This window comes from Xiphophorus couchianus, chromosome 14, assembly GCF_001444195.1.
Source record: "Xiphophorus couchianus chromosome 14, X_couchianus-1.0, whole genome shotgun sequence".
Taxonomy (NCBI): domain Eukaryota; kingdom Metazoa; phylum Chordata; class Actinopteri; order Cyprinodontiformes; family Poeciliidae; genus Xiphophorus; species Xiphophorus couchianus.
The window spans coordinates 16,351,822-16,367,437 of NC_040241.1; the positions used below are offsets into that span (position 1 = coordinate 16,351,822).

At 38.8% G+C, this 15,616-nt stretch overlaps 1 protein-coding gene and 1 long non-coding RNA gene across 3 annotated transcripts in view; one reads left to right on the forward strand and one right to left on the reverse strand.

Moving 5' to 3' along the window:
- dennd4c (DENN/MADD domain containing 4C) overlaps positions 1-13,535 on the reverse strand; it is a 45,255-nt gene extending 31,720 nt beyond the window's left edge. For both annotated transcript variants that reach the window (XM_028038253.1, XM_028038251.1), the window contains exon 1: positions 13,287-13,535. The gene's annotated coding sequence lies outside the window, so the exon portion shown is untranslated. The remainder of the gene's footprint in view (positions 1-13,286) is intronic.
- On the forward strand, positions 13,326-13,695 carry LOC114157353 (uncharacterized). The gene is made up of 2 exons (XR_003598128.1): positions 13,326-13,469; positions 13,546-13,695. It is a non-coding gene; the product is annotated as an uncharacterized LOC114157353 (long non-coding RNA).
- Positions 13,696-15,616: the final 1,921 nt, after the last annotated feature.

Consider the following 15,616-nt stretch of genomic DNA (forward strand, 5'->3'; position numbering starts at 1 on the left):
CTTAGTTCTACACAATAATAGACCAAACTGCAGGTGTGTGTGCCGTCAGTGTATAGAACAGCCTCATGCCGACTCTTAAATAGGGTGGAGGATCTGTGATGCAGTGGGCCTGTTTGTTTTCCAAATATCTTGAGAACCTGGCAAAGAATCAGAAACTACTTAAAATGCCAGGATGATGCAAATAATAAAAAAAAACTAATTAAAAATCAAGTGGCCTCCGGCAGAAGTATAGGTGATCATTGGGTCTTTCAGCAGAATTATGATCAAAAACATGCATTTTTTTCCTCTCACTGAATAGATTAAATTAAATTAAAGTTGGATTTTAGGACTAAATATCCAGTCTGGTCTGGGAACCCCTTGGAATCTCCCCAGAACGAGCTGGACGATGTCTGCGGAAAGAGGACCGTCTAAGGTTCCCTCCAACATGAAACGATCTCAGATAACCTGAAGAATGGAAGTTGGGTTTTTCAGTGTTTTCAGCACAACATTACGCAGTTGCAAAAAATCTAATTAATTAGACATTTCACACATCCAACAAAATTTATGTACAGGTTTTGCTGAAAAATGCAGATTTGGTCATGGAAAAATAGGATTGTGGATTGATAGTGTTGATGAATATAGCAAAGCTGTTTCATATCCAATAAAGCTGCATCATTGCTAAAACATTATGATGACTTGCATTTTTTCTCTTCTCTTTCTGATCTGTTATAGTGACAAACTAATGAAAAATGTGTAGCTCAGTGAAGGTTCATCTGATCAGCCATCTTTGATCTAACTCAAAGTCGAGTTATGAAACCATCTACCAGAAGGGAGAGAAGGCTTTTATTATGTTGGTTTTATTTTGTGCACAGAAGTTTTCTTCATAAAATCAAGATAATGTAGGAACAACCCTGAGCATCCTCTTAAAGACACTGTTACAACAACAAAGTGTCTTCGGTCAGAGTCACTGGAACGCAGACCTCTACAGGAGATCGTTCCTACCCACAGCCATCAGCTTTTACAACAATTCCTTGAAGAAATTTTGATAATTTGACTTGCAACATTAATTTTTCCCTTTAGAATTAATTCCAATAATTGTCACAAAGAAGCTCCTTATTACTGCATTATTTGTTTGTTTTTAAGGAAGACAATTTGAACTTTTTGCTAAAGATGGATCCTCAGCAGGGACATCTCAGACACGGTGAACTAAAGGAATACGTTATTTGTCATTTGATTCAATCTGACAGCATTTCTTAGTCGTAAAAGGACTGACCTTATACAGAGCTTCCCAATTACCACTCAAAGAGCTTTTATGCTCGAGCCACATTCACCCAGCAGCACTCACATTCACATGAGATGATGGGAGAGGGGAGATGGAATCAAACCCACCACTTTCTGGTTGCAAGTGTCTCCAAAACTTCACAAATTACCACCACTGCTACTAAAATAAACCGACTCCTGACGGACTTCACACCATCCACCGAGCTGAAAACCCCTCAAGTCTCAACCAGACCCCCCCACACCGTAAAATATCTCTCTCTCTCTCTCTGAGGTAGTCCATGATAAATAAACACTGATGCTGCCATAGCAACCGGCCTCCAACAATGCCAAGCTGCCGGCCCGGAGCAGAGTAGTGTTACCCTACCTCAGGAAATCGATCTCCAAGTTTACCCTTAGCGTAGCTGACGTTCCCAGCCGTCCGCTCTCAGACTCCAAGGACATTTAGACACACTTACGTTGCAGCTTTAGATGTGTAATAAATAAAATGGTAGACATGGCTTCCTTTAACTATCCACTTATTGTGCAGGGAACAAATAAACCCACAGTGGTTCCCAGAAATGGAAGGGGAATTAAGACTTAAAAGCATTAACAGGGATTGTAAACAGAAGTAAGCACAACATAAGGAGTCACTTTCAAGCCAAAAATGATGAACAAAACTGGGTCAAAGGGTAAAACAATCGAGTCAAACTCACACATTACATCTCCTGGATATAAATGTCTGTGCTGTAACTTGAGCCGCTGCCTCTAAAGGCTGAAAGGTGGTGTTGTGCTCCTCCTTGGCCATCTGAAAACCTGTTCCTCTGGAGCTGCTGATGATCGAGTGTCACCGTTTTGTCTGGGCTACATTCAGTGTTGCAGGGTCATGATGACAAACCAACACAACACACAGTATGCAGCTTTCATTGAAGTCAATGTTCACCAGTAATCTTCCTCAATATGAAGTAAATGAATTGCTAAAGCTACTGCATTTGTCATAGCACTACAATGATTAGCTTGATGTATATGGTTCTCTATGAGAATATTTTGAGACAATGATCATTTTATTATCAATATCCATTTATATGGAAAATTGGTCATCAAAAATGGATGCATGCATATTTATTTACAGAAATCAGGCAAATCTTTCATGTGAAAACATCATACTTTCAAAAGTTTGGATCCAAAAGCTCACTAAAGATTTCCATAAGATATTTTTACAGTCGTCAGGCTGTAAATATAGAACCAGAAAACACAGAATTATGGAACAATAGGCAGTGTTTATTCTCTTTAAGAAATTATTTTAAGCAATTCCCAGATCATTCAAGCTTTCAGAGAGAATCTTTATTGCTTTGCAAGAGCTAAGCGTTATCTCCGTCAGGTGAAGCCAAGAGATGCTAATAAAACCCCAGAATTTCCCCCAGAAAACTTGCTAATCCTGGTGCTTGGGGCACTAGGGCAGTCATCCAGCCGGCTGCCATGTTCTTGACTTAAAAAATGTTTAAAGTTGACAAGAAATTTTAAAATATGACTTGATAGTTATGCGTTATTGGGAGTCTAGAAGATTAATACCTAAACGCAGATTAAACAGCAATTTAAAAAAATTAAATAAATAAACAATGCCAATGTCTGCTGGGGGCACCAGTAAAGCCTGGTGGCCCGCCAGGCTTATAATACACTGTGGGAAACCCTGAAAGCCCCATCAGGAAGTCAACATTTAACTGCTTTGGGAGTCATTTACTGATATGTAGGCCTGTCGCGATAAACGATAAATCGATTAATCGTACGATGAATTAAAACTATCGACGTCATTTCAATTATCGGCATTATCGTCTCTTCCAATCTTTTTCTCTTTCTGTTGATGACACTGAATGAAAAAAGGCTCAACTCCGGTGCTCTCCACTGACCCTCCCTTCCTCATTTCCTCAGTGTAAAGCCCAGCGCACACGACACGATCTTAGAGCTGTCGGCCGATTGTCGGCCCATTTTCAAAACCTGACAGATCACACATTAGCCGACAGAAATCCTAGGTATTACGGTTCGATCGGGTTCAATCGTGCCGTGTGGTGTCCAACAATGGGCACAAAATAATGGCTACAAGTTCAGTGAACTAATTTTAAAACCAGGCATTAATCAATGCTTTACTACAATCTACCTGCAATGCATGTAACTAGTGTCAGTGTAAAGTCCTGACTGAATGAAAATCATTAGAACCTATTTATGTCACGTTAACGAAGAACAGCTGAAAAGTTACCGGGTTTATCAACTGCGGTAGCAATTTCGCTCCAACTCCTCCCCTTGTCATTTCTATATTCTTTGCATGTTGAATAAACATTAATGTTGTTTCCACATCGGCTGGACTTCGGGTTGCGCCGTGTCAGCTGTTTGGGATTCCCCGAGGTAATTTCCCCTCAGAAAACACTAAGGAGAATCCGCGCTTTCTGATTGGCTACCTGTCACATTCAACAGGCTGCATTAAGATCCCAGTCGGGGAAAAACCCTGATTTGGATCGGAGCCGCAACGACGATCTACCATAACACACCACACAATCTTAGAAAGACCAACGATCTAAGATTGTCATAAGGGGAAAAATAGGAGCAAAAAATCGTGTAGTGTGAACTATTGCATCAGGTAGTCGATGTGCCCATCTTCTCTATTTAAATCTAATTATTACTGAAGGGCAACATAATATACAGACTTCATAATCTGCACTCTTTTGGTTGAATGCAGTATTTATTTCCACTTTGGCTTTATGTTGTTTAGTTTTTATCAAGTACATTTTTTGTTAATGGAGACTGAGAATCCATTTTGTTTTTGGTTGTTTTGTTTATTTAGTTTATCAGCTCCAGTGTTAAATATTCTTTTGAAAATAAAGTGCATCTATCTTTGGCAGGAAATCACATGCATTATTACGTCATTTCCATTAAATTGTTGTAAAAAGATCTTCAGACAATATTATCGTTTATCGCAATAATTTTTTGAGACAATTAATCGCTCAGCAAAATTTGCTATCGTGACAGGCCTACTGATATTTAAGTATCTGAACAAATAATCCAAATATATGCCCAAGTTGTGTCTTGAAATTATTTATTCAAATTTGTAGAAAACTCAAATGGCAGAAAAAACCCTCAGAAGAAAAAGCATTTAAGCTCCTCCCTGCTCAGCAAAACAAAAACCCCATTTGGAGGAGGCTTGTCTGTGTATCTTAAGATAAAAGCATAGAGGTAATGGGAGGCTCCAACATTAAATAAATCACAACTTCCAGTATAAACAGCTTTTTAGCACAAAAGTAAGGAACTGGTACAGTTGTAGGAGTCATAGGAGTGACCAAACTGTCTGTCTAAGATGTTTTAGAAATGCCAAAGGAACGTGGCGGAGAACGTCGTTCAATTTCTACTTCTAACCCGTTTCTTTCTTTCTTTTTTAATTATTCATTTCCATCAATCCTTAAAAAATATGTAACTGATAAAATAAATATCCTAGTATACATTGCAAAAGCTATGGACAAACTGGTTTGTTTACAACCAGTTTGAACTGCCTTGTTGCTGAAATGTGCTGTCCAAATAAACTTGAACTTTACAGTTATGATACAAGAACACATGGTTACAACAACATAGGTTTATATAATTAATTTACACTGAGGTTCTTTTTCCAGAATTAAGGATAAGATTGTTGTTAAACTATGTAATTTTTTTTCTCCAACAAAAACAGAAAATTTGTGTGTTTGAAACAAGAAGTGGTACAAAATTTAATTTCCAATGACATTGATGACGTTCTCTGTAAACTTTCTGAAACTGCTGAGAAGTTGTTAGCATGCTGAACTAGTGTTAAGATTATGCCTTTTGCATCACTGAATTCCTCAGTTTTCTATTCTAGTGTCTTTCTGATCCTCAAGAAACATAATTTAATTTGTCTATTGGTTATAAGACAAAGAGAGAAATGATCCTGCAAACCCTCAGGGTAGGAAAAACAATCAGGGAGCCATCTTTAAAATTAGGCTCATCCTTACATGCTTACATTAAAAACTACATTTAAAAATATTACTTTTTTATGTCATTGTTTGTTTTTATGTATCTGGAGTAAGCTCATACTGCATCCCCTCGTGGTTTGCCCAAGGATGATCTCATCCGTTTCACACAAAAGAGTCTGGAGGCTCGTTCCCCAGGCGTGAAAGAGTCTCCCTCTGTGCACAAGCCAGTGTGCAACGCCGGACAACAGATGACGCTGCGCGTTTACGTTATTTCTAGACAAGCTCTGCCATGCACATCTGATCACAGCTTTTCCTAACGCAGCTGCTGAAGTTAACAGCGAATAAGAAAATAAAAAATAATAAAAAAAAAAAAAAAGAAGTATGCAAATGCTGTAATTATGCTGCAGACAAGTTGCTCCATTCATAAATATGCAGCCAAAATGGTTCCAGGATGAGATAGTGTGTAAACCCACAGTCTACTTCAAGTGGCACTTTGTAGCTTTGGGCTTTGCAGGATCTGGAGAACAAAGTGGCGTTCCCTGCCACCTGTCAACACAATACGGTGTCAGCAGCGGTGGCCAGACTTGGTGCAAGCTGCCAAGGTGGCAAAACCCAGATACCACAGACGAAGCGAAGCTCCACCTGGGTGGAAAAAAAACAACCAGAAACTGTAGATGTTCCAGACCTGTGGTGAAATAAGCTAATAACTAAACATGTTAGTAAGGCACAACAGACAGCATTAAGACAAAAAGAGTTTTCTGTATATCTGCTTTATGGCTGGGGATAAAGTTGAGTGATATGCAGACATTATCAGCTAAAAACGTGAGCTGAGCTGAACGAGCTGAGCAAAAAAAAATGTTTCTGCAAAAAGCAGAAAACTTGTAGTCCACAGCAGGTCTTTATCTCTGCTTTTTAAACCCTGGCAACTATTTAAACCACATATTTGTATTTTTTTTATTGCAATTAGAAGTAGTCAACAAGATATCTGTGTTAAACAGAGATAAATGGATAATAATGCTGCATATTAGGAATTTAAAGTGCCTGGCAAAAAAGTCTTCATACTCCTGCTAAAGAAAAGCTTCCCCACTATGTTTCACTGTGTGTGTGTTTATGTTAGGTTTGTGCCAAAACAAAGTTACAGTGTGGTCTTGTCTGGCCAGAGAACCTTCCGCCACACATTTGCCGTGTTGTCTTCATGGTTTGTCACTGACTTTGGTTTTCTTTCAGCGTTTATCTGAATCTTTCCACTCTTCCATAAATGCCATTAGTTGTGTATCACTAATGCTTTGCATCAGAGCCTCCTAGAAGGATTGTGGATCTCTGCAGCTCCTCCAGAGTTGCGTGGCCCCTCTTGGCTGCTCTAATTTCAGATGATGGATCGAACAGTGTTCATTAAGCTCTTATCAGCCTTGGATATTGCTTTAGAACCATAGCCCTGCTTTAAGCTGCAGGTTCTGCACCATAAACCCTGACCTGTCTGCTGCGTTCCTTGGTCTTCACAACGCCGTTTGTTCATTGATGTCCAATAAACTTTTAGCGAACAGCTGGATTCATACAGATCACCAAGTGAGTTTGACTGCAATTGCGCTGGATTTTATTTAGTGGTGTCATAGTAAAGATGATGCATGTCACACTTTTTGAAAACCATGTATTGTCTTCTCTCCACATCCCAATTATAATTGGAATTTAAAGAAATGTTTAGCATTTATAATTTCGTACAAAAATGCTTGTCATTTCTGCAGTACGACAAACATTTAAGAAACTTTGCCAGAATGTTTTGCTCCCCTCTGGCACGGGTTTCCTGGTCAATACTTTAGTCCAACGGTAGTTTTTTAAAATAATAGCTCCAAAGCTAAGTGTAGGTTCTCAAAAGCCAATCATTGTCGATGCATGCATAAACTGCAGAGGCACGTGTTTCATGGGTAGGTGTGGTTTCTGAAGCAGAAAATGACGCACTTTAAGCATTTGATGATTTATATCAACAGTCGACACCTCCACGTAGGCAGCACATGACTGCACAAGGCCAGCACCGAGTCCAATTCGCTGGCTGAAGTTTGCTCTTAAATATAACCTTTTGAAGTGGAGCAACAATGCACCAGGAGCTGCAGCGCAGAGCGAAGCAGCTACAGCGTGACAGCCCCGGCAGACAGAGAGCATTCTTTCCACTGTGAGCAGGAGAGCCTGACAAGCCAACTTTACTTCTTCCAGCTCAGCCAGAAAACAAGTGAAGCAGCACTGCAAAGGCCGGAGGAGGGAAACCGGTTAGCTAAAAAAGCTTGTTTCCTTTCTTTAGATCACAAGATCCACCTTGGTGATCTCTGGCTAGACACAGTCTGTCTCAAGTTAATATGTATTAGGATGCACTGGACCGTTTCAGGCACGGCAGGAACACAAAACCTCCACTGAAGCATCAAATCTGTAATCTATTTAATCATTTAAGGGTAACAGAATCAGATGATAAAACCTCCTGAAGGATCCTCGAGTCAAACAGCTCGTCTGTACAGGCTGTAAACAGCAGACCTCAGTACTCATTGATGTAGGGAATGCTAAAAGCACAAAGTAGTAAGACGTTAGCCCATATTTCAGGAAAAAGATATAAAGATTTGCAGTTTAAAACAATAACTGAACACGCTAGCAATCAGCTAAAACACAAAGAACTACCAAATTTTAAGAGCTGCTAAATTCCTCTTTCTACAAAGTGCTGAACTACTGGAGTATATTATAGAAGCAAATATCAGGGGCGACATACTCAACTCGAAGTTGATGCAGGTGAAAATTTACACTAAACACAATAGTGAGTTTGCAGACTACAAGAATTGAAGTTGAAAATTGTTCGACAAAACTGTTCCGCAATTATTACTATTCAATTGCTATAAAGATTTCTGCTTCAAAACTGGTATCGACCCACATACAACAAACACTTATACTGAAGAGTCAGAAACCTGAAGAAAATGCAAGCCAGCAGCAGCAGTTAGCAACACCTGCTAACTCTTGAACATTTCAATAAATCAACAGAAGCAAAGCAAGAGGTTGCTGAAGGTTTTCTTGCACCACATGCCGGAGCAGATATTCCTTTAGGTAAACATTCAAGCAAACTTTTATTTCTATTGAAGCAGCGCAGAAAAAAAAAGAAAGTGTGTGGGAGCAGGTGGATGATACTACAGATGGGAGAAATAAAAGTCCTGATCATTTTATGGACGTGAGCGCAAGGATTTACTGTCTGCAGGTTTTATTGTGTCACATACTTGGTGTCGAGTTAATCGTCAAAGAATTTTTAAAGAGAGATATTCCCTAAAAGGTGAAAAAACATGATTATTTGCAAATATGATGATTAAATAGTTTCAAATACCTTGTAATAATTCAGTGTTCTGCTGTACCACAGCACTTTGCTGTATTTGTGAAACGTGAACAGTAAATGCGTACTTCTTTGAGTATTGATATGTCTAATTGTTTAATTCATTCCATAGTTACAAACTTTTTGACTTGACAAAAAAATTATTAGAACAAAAAATGTGGAATTCAGAAAAATAAAAAAAGGGAAAAATTGGAATATTTGGGGGAGGGAAAGTGCAAGGTTTCCATCTTGTTGTTGTTTGTGTTTATGTGTTTCAGAAAGGGGAAAGGGCTGGTCATGTGCTATTTGTCTGGCATTGTGACTGAAAAAGCGATGCAGTTCAGGACTGTAGGGTGTTCAAATGGAACAGAGAAACAATGTCAATGCTGTGACTGGTTTTTTTTCAGTGTCCAAAGGGTAAAGAAATACATATTATATCAGATGTCCCCATTTTCAAGTCAGGGCATCAATAGTTACAAACCGTTTCTAAGCAACCACCAAGAAATAACTCATCTGATAAACTTGCACAACAGCAGCAACAAGATATAATAAACTCACTGCAATATCAGTTAAATATCTGGCTTGAAGCTGCTATGAGTACCCAACATCTTCAACCCTGAAGAAACTGAATGCTCAACTCATTACCCAACAATTAACAAGGCACTTACAACTGTTCTTCAAAATCAAAGAGGACAAAATATTACAAAGTCTGAAGGAAATTCAGGAGCTCAGGAATTGTTTGGTTTCAGAGAAAACCACCGATTTGGTGCCGATCACGACCGTGGAGCAGCAACACTGTGAACCGTGTGGGACAAGATCAGGTTCTCTGTGTTTGCTAACTCTGCCACCAAACTGGATTCAGTGCTGAATCGTTTTTATTTCTTGCTTGCACTCATAACATACGGCTTCAGGTTCCCATGCTCAGTTAATAACATCCTGACTCTTAATTGCAGCTTGTGTTTTGGATTAGAGTCAGCGTGGATTTGCAGAATCAGACAACCTGCTTCTGTGGTCAGATACTTCTTGTTTCCAATCCCAAAAAATTGAACTGGCTACATTCTACTGTCATCAGGGGCTGAAGGTGGAAAACAGAGGCAGACACCTGTTGGTGATTGCTATTAACAATGGATCACAGTGCCTAGTCAGTGGAATACAAGGTTGTCTGCAATAATACCAGCAATAATCAGAAGCAACAGAGAAGGTGATTTGTGACTATAGAGAAGCTGAAACTGTAAATAAAATGAAAGCTAAAACCGAAAAATAGTCAGAAGTCCTGCTTCCAGTTTTCCACAAGATCAGATGAGACACACACTGAACATCCTGGCCTACATGCAAAACGTCTACACCATTACGCTGTGCGAATACTTCATATATAAAGTTATATAATTCAAGATATTTGGAAAGGCTTGAAGATTCTTTGTCCAGTCTGACTTAGCCACCCTAAATACCATTTAATTGTGAACTGGACAATTCTGCGCTACTTTGTGTCTGTTTATCAAATAAAATCCAAAAGAAACTGCCCTGAAGTTTGTGGTTTTGATATAATAAAATATGGAACACTTAATGAATTGGAATATTTGTTAACATGACGTGGGCTGTATATTTATTTATATTAAATCTACTTGGTTTTGTACAGCTGAATGAAAAGAAAAGAGCTGGTTAAACTCATCTTTCCACAATGAAAAATAAGGGCTTAACAATTCAAAACAGTGAAATGCATAGAAATGAATTCGATTTGTTAAGAAATGAACCATTCATTGAATCATATCAGGAGTTCGGTTTTGTTTTTTTGCAAGAAAGTTAAGGTGCAAGTGAGCATAATAATGAAACCATCATTGCAGTGAGTGCAATAATGGTTTCACTTGTGCTTGAAAGTCCCTGTTCAAGCACTTGCTTTCTTGTGCTTGAACAGAAAGCATTTGCTTTAATTCCCCATTCGATGGTCTCTTTCTGAAGGTAGCTCTTCTTATCCTGTAAATCTGTAGAAGCTAATTTGGTCTTAATCTCAGTGGTTTGCAACATTTATTTTTTTTTACATATAGGTGTAAATTTAGACTGCCATAAAAAAAAATCTGCAGTTAGATGTGAGAATTGCTGTGGATGCTTTATGCTATTTGAGGGATAATAATTGAGATCTGACTAAAGCAACTGAAATGTGAGTCAAAATTGAAAACCAACCACTTGAAATTCGAATTTGCATCTCATTCTTCCGCAATAATTACCTGTGGCAACTCTCACACTCATCCAGATCCTTATTTGACTTCTGCCTTGGCAACTACTTCTTCTTGCTCCTGCTGCTCCATTATCCAGCCTACTTCATTTCCTTAGTCACCTGACAGAGGCTTAGGACAAGCAGCGGTGGTGACAAAGTGCAAGTTCAATGTACACAAAGCCACAGTGCAGCCATGACCCACTTTCCACCTGCAGCCTGTGGCAGAGCGACGCAGCACAACCATCCCTACGTCCGTCCACTCCTCTTTTCCATCCCCTGTCAAGCCGAGCTGAGGTCGGCTCAGAAGTTAATGTTGTGTGTGTGTGTGTTTCTACGTGGCATTTGCTCTCCGAGTTCAGCGCTTCTCACACTCCACAATTATCCTGTCAGGATGCAAGATTCCTGCAGCAACCTCAGGTGCCAAAGCACAGCACATTCAGAAAACCAGGAATGCTTAATGAACATACACCAGGAAGTGGCAGACACACACACACATGAATCTCCGACACTATGATGAGGAGGATCAAGAAGGAATCTACCCTTGGGGCTTCCACTCACGCCGGCTGGCATAAACTCAAGAGCCGAGGCACCTTGGCTCTGGATTTAATAGCATTTGTCCTAATTATTCTCCCACACAGTCACAGTTGGGAACAAAAGCTTCCCAAACACGTATGATTACATAAACTATATGCATTATCAGTGCATATCAGAAGCTCAAACTTATCAGCATGGACATCAATAACTGTGGAGTTTTAACTTCTTTTAAAAATACTTTACTTATACCAAAGGGAAATTAAATATTGTCGTAACTCATCGTTACAGAGTTACTGCGGATGGTGATGCTCAGGTAGCAGTCAGTGTTCCAGCAAACCTGAAGAAGCCTCTGATTGCAGACAGTTGTTGTGTGACAATTTCATGACTGGCTCAATATCCGAGCAGCAGAGATATTATTAGTAGTAACATCTCCTGCTAATCCACCTCATGTGCTTTTGCCACTTCTCTTTAAATCTCATTCTGTTAGGAAGTCAGTCAGGGAGACGTCAGAGGGTCGTTACTCTGTAACCACCATCAATCTTTGTCTCCTTAGTCTCTTTTACAGTGGTCAGCCTTTTGGCAAGGACCTATTTTTTTCAAACATGTTTGGCATTGTGTGCACTGTAGCCATGTAGCTCCAGGTTTGTTTCACTTAAATTGATTGCTTTGACAAATTATTAGCTTTTAAAACATACCGATGTGCTTAGAATAATTGTCTGGCTGGATCACCGAACTGTTTCCAAAGATTTTGACCATCTGATTCAAATTGGAAATCTACAATGAAAGGCAGCTAATCAAGAAGAACCAGCGAGATTCAAACCAAATGCTTAACTCCAATAAAACTGTAAACAACACCGTCAAACATCTAAAGTTGGAAGCTACCAACACTGACAAGCCAAATAAATGCCTTACGGAGAACGTTTCTACAGTCAATTCACAATAAATGACAAGAATTACATTTTGATGAGTAAATGTGATGATTTAAAGCCTAAGAACATCGCACCAAATGTCAAATGATCTGTTTCACTTTAATAGCACTGGTCCTATGTAAGGTATGGCAAAGGGCAATTCTTCAACAGAACAAAAACCTAAAATCAACAGCTTAATTAGAAAGTTAGGAAATTACTAGACGTTCAAAAATGAATAAATGCCAAACACACAAAAAATGGTTCAGGGATTAGTTTTTTAAATGACTTCAATGTCATCTTATTGACAATTATGGAGCCACCACACCGTGGTAAAATATGGAGTGAGAATTATGCCAAGCACATCTTGATGGCACCTAAAGGTGCCATCAACCTTTAGGTGCCATCTGCAACAGACTAAGAACCATTTATCCAAATATTACTGGGGTTGACCTTATTGGTATAATTTTAGTAATTGTTTGTGGAAAAAAATCAATAAATTCAAGCTTTTATAAGTCAGCCTCTGTTTGGGCAAGATAACTTTTAGCCGCATAAAGAGTGATAATTATCTGGATTAACGCCAGTCGCTCACTTCAAAAGGAAGTTACCAGTTCCTCATCATGTGCACAGCTGCTACCATAGTTAAACATCAACACCTACCTGGCATAAATGGTAAGTTACACAAGGTTGTATTAAAATTCAAGCAGGAAGTTCAGAGTGGGAGCGCGCCTGAGAGCAGACACCTGCGGAGGTTCAGACAGGCAGATTATCAGGCGTCAAGGAGGGCCCGATGAGGAGGAGGAGGAGGAAGGGCTCCTGGGTTCCCAACTGTTGCATCCGAACCCATAACTAGGTCAACGTCGATGCAGGAAACTCACACCGCCGCGGCCAAAACAAAGCCAGTTTCCTCCTGAGCGGAGATACGTGGCTCTGCCTGTTTCTCTTTCCGCGGTGAAAAGTGGAGACGAAACACCGAGGTCAACCGACACGAGCGCAAACAGTCTCCTTAAAATACTTTCGTTACCATTTATAATCCCTGCAATTTACTCCGTTTAGTCAATAGTTGCGCCATATTGTAAAACGTGAGAACTCACCAGCTGTTTACGCTGCAACAGGAGACTATGTTGACATGTAGGCAACTTGCTGTTTCACCGCTTTATGTATTCCGTTTCGACGAGGACTTTGTGCGCAGAGACAAGTCGATGCTGGTTCTTGTACTCCTATCAAAGTTTGCAGCCCACTTCTTCTCACACTTTCATCTGAAGTTGTCGGCGGAGGTAGGCGCCATGTTTTGTGACTGCGCTGATAGTTTTGTAGGCGATCTTTCTTCCTAAACGCCCCTCTCTCTTTCAGCCTGGAACCGCCCAGCGAAGAGGAGCGGCCACAGCCTGTCCCTACTTTAACTGACACGGGCGACTTGCCAAAAACTGTTAGTAAGCCGACGTACGTCAGACCGGGTGCTTCCGGAAGTTTTTTTCAAAATAAAATTCAAACGTTTTCATCGGGCGGGGTATTTCTTCTGAATCACCGAACAAATAGTGTATAATTTATTTTAAACAATTTTTATTAGTTTATGCTACATGACTTCATTAAAATATATGTCTTTTGATCGACTAATATGAAAATCGGCATATTCATATTATTAAAATAATATGAATACGCCTATAATTGATCACATAATTGAAATCCACAATTATTAATTAAAATCTGAATTCATTATGTGCTATCAAAAAATAGTCTAATCATAAATTATCTAATCATTCTTCATAAGTTTATTATGCAATTTTTTACACTTTATTTATTAATTTTTAGCTTTTGTTCTTTTTGTTGTATCAAGGCCCAAAAGTAACACAATCCTACAAATTCTATTCAATTATTCATAAATATTTTATTGATCGAAAAGGGAAATTAAATAAATCAATGAATAATAATGTGTTGCTTTGAAATAAAACATTTTTTTTAAAGTATTGAATAAGTTACCTAAAATGATGTGTCAGTAATTCATAATATAATTAAATGTCACAATTCAATTAAAAATTACATTTATAATGTGCTTAAAATAAAGCTTAATTTCTAAGTTATTCAGTACAAGATGACAAAATTATAGCTGTATAGCTGTAGGTTTACCTCAGTTGTAGAAGTATTTTGGAGGCAAGATCTTGACTATTAGTTGTTCAGATTCATAACCACTTTGGGAAGGTCTGGACTGTAAGAAAGCCAAAACTTTCCCCTGAGGATCAAGGAAATTTGCTTCAGTTTTCAGGAACAAATTAACCACCAAGTTTCAATCCTACAATTAACAGGAAACTGCTGAAACACTGGTGAGTGTTCAGGGTGAAACAAGCATGGCATTGCTATTAATGACAAGGTGCTGACCAAGAACATAAACCACTGCTACAAAAATGTAGCTCCCTGTAGAGAAAAATTCTTATAGTCAGACAAGGCAAAGACTGGGCTATTCTGGAGAAATCAGTGAGGCTTTTAAACATTAGAGCACTGTTCTGTCAAGAAAGGTGGTAGACCTGTCATGCTGTGGGACCATTTAGCTTGTTAGTAGCAAAAAGAAAGAGTTCATCACAGTGAAACCTGAAAGGGTCATTTAACCAAATATTAGCTGTTGCATAACAATTTCAACCAAAGAAAGAAATTACTAAATAAAAAAAGAAACTCATGTGTGATGAGTTTTGACTTCTGCTTATCTGCTTCTCGTCTTTTGCTCCAAATTTAAATGATCAATTCTGAATAATTTCCACTGCAGTTTTATTTTTCACATATTACAAATGGTCTTTTAATGCACTTTTCTTTTGGTACTTTAATACCCAGTTGCATATTCCTTGGATTGGAATATGCCATTTTTGATAACTGAACAGTATTTTGTTGCATTTACTGTACACCATACTAATTTTGTTTTATTTTTGTACTTTTGTGTGAACATGTCTTGATTGTCGCTTTCCTGCTGTCACATCCAAACTTCCCCACTGTGGGACAAGGATATATTCCCAAATTTGTAGCGTTTTAGAGAAATATCCTTTATACTCATTTAAACAGCCAGTCCAAAAACTGTAAAAATTCAGTTGCGTTTCATTTCGCATGTGGCAAATGGGACGCTATTAATTTACAAAGTAGCAGCAACTTTCGCTTAAAGCAGGGGTCCCCAAACTTTCTCCTGTGAGGGCCACATAACTTGTCCCTTCTCTGATGGGGGGCCGGGGTCAGTTTGTAACAGAAAAAGTGCGATGATTGTAAGAGTGCTAAACATAAAAATGTATTGTTTTTCAGAAAGCACAATCAAATAACCTTTTCTGGATTCTTCAGAGAACAAAAGTCAGGAAATAACACTATTTATGAAATAAATAACCAAATAACACTGGGTTCTCCACATTAAAAAAAGGGTTAGGGTCAATTATATGCATGTATAAAATAG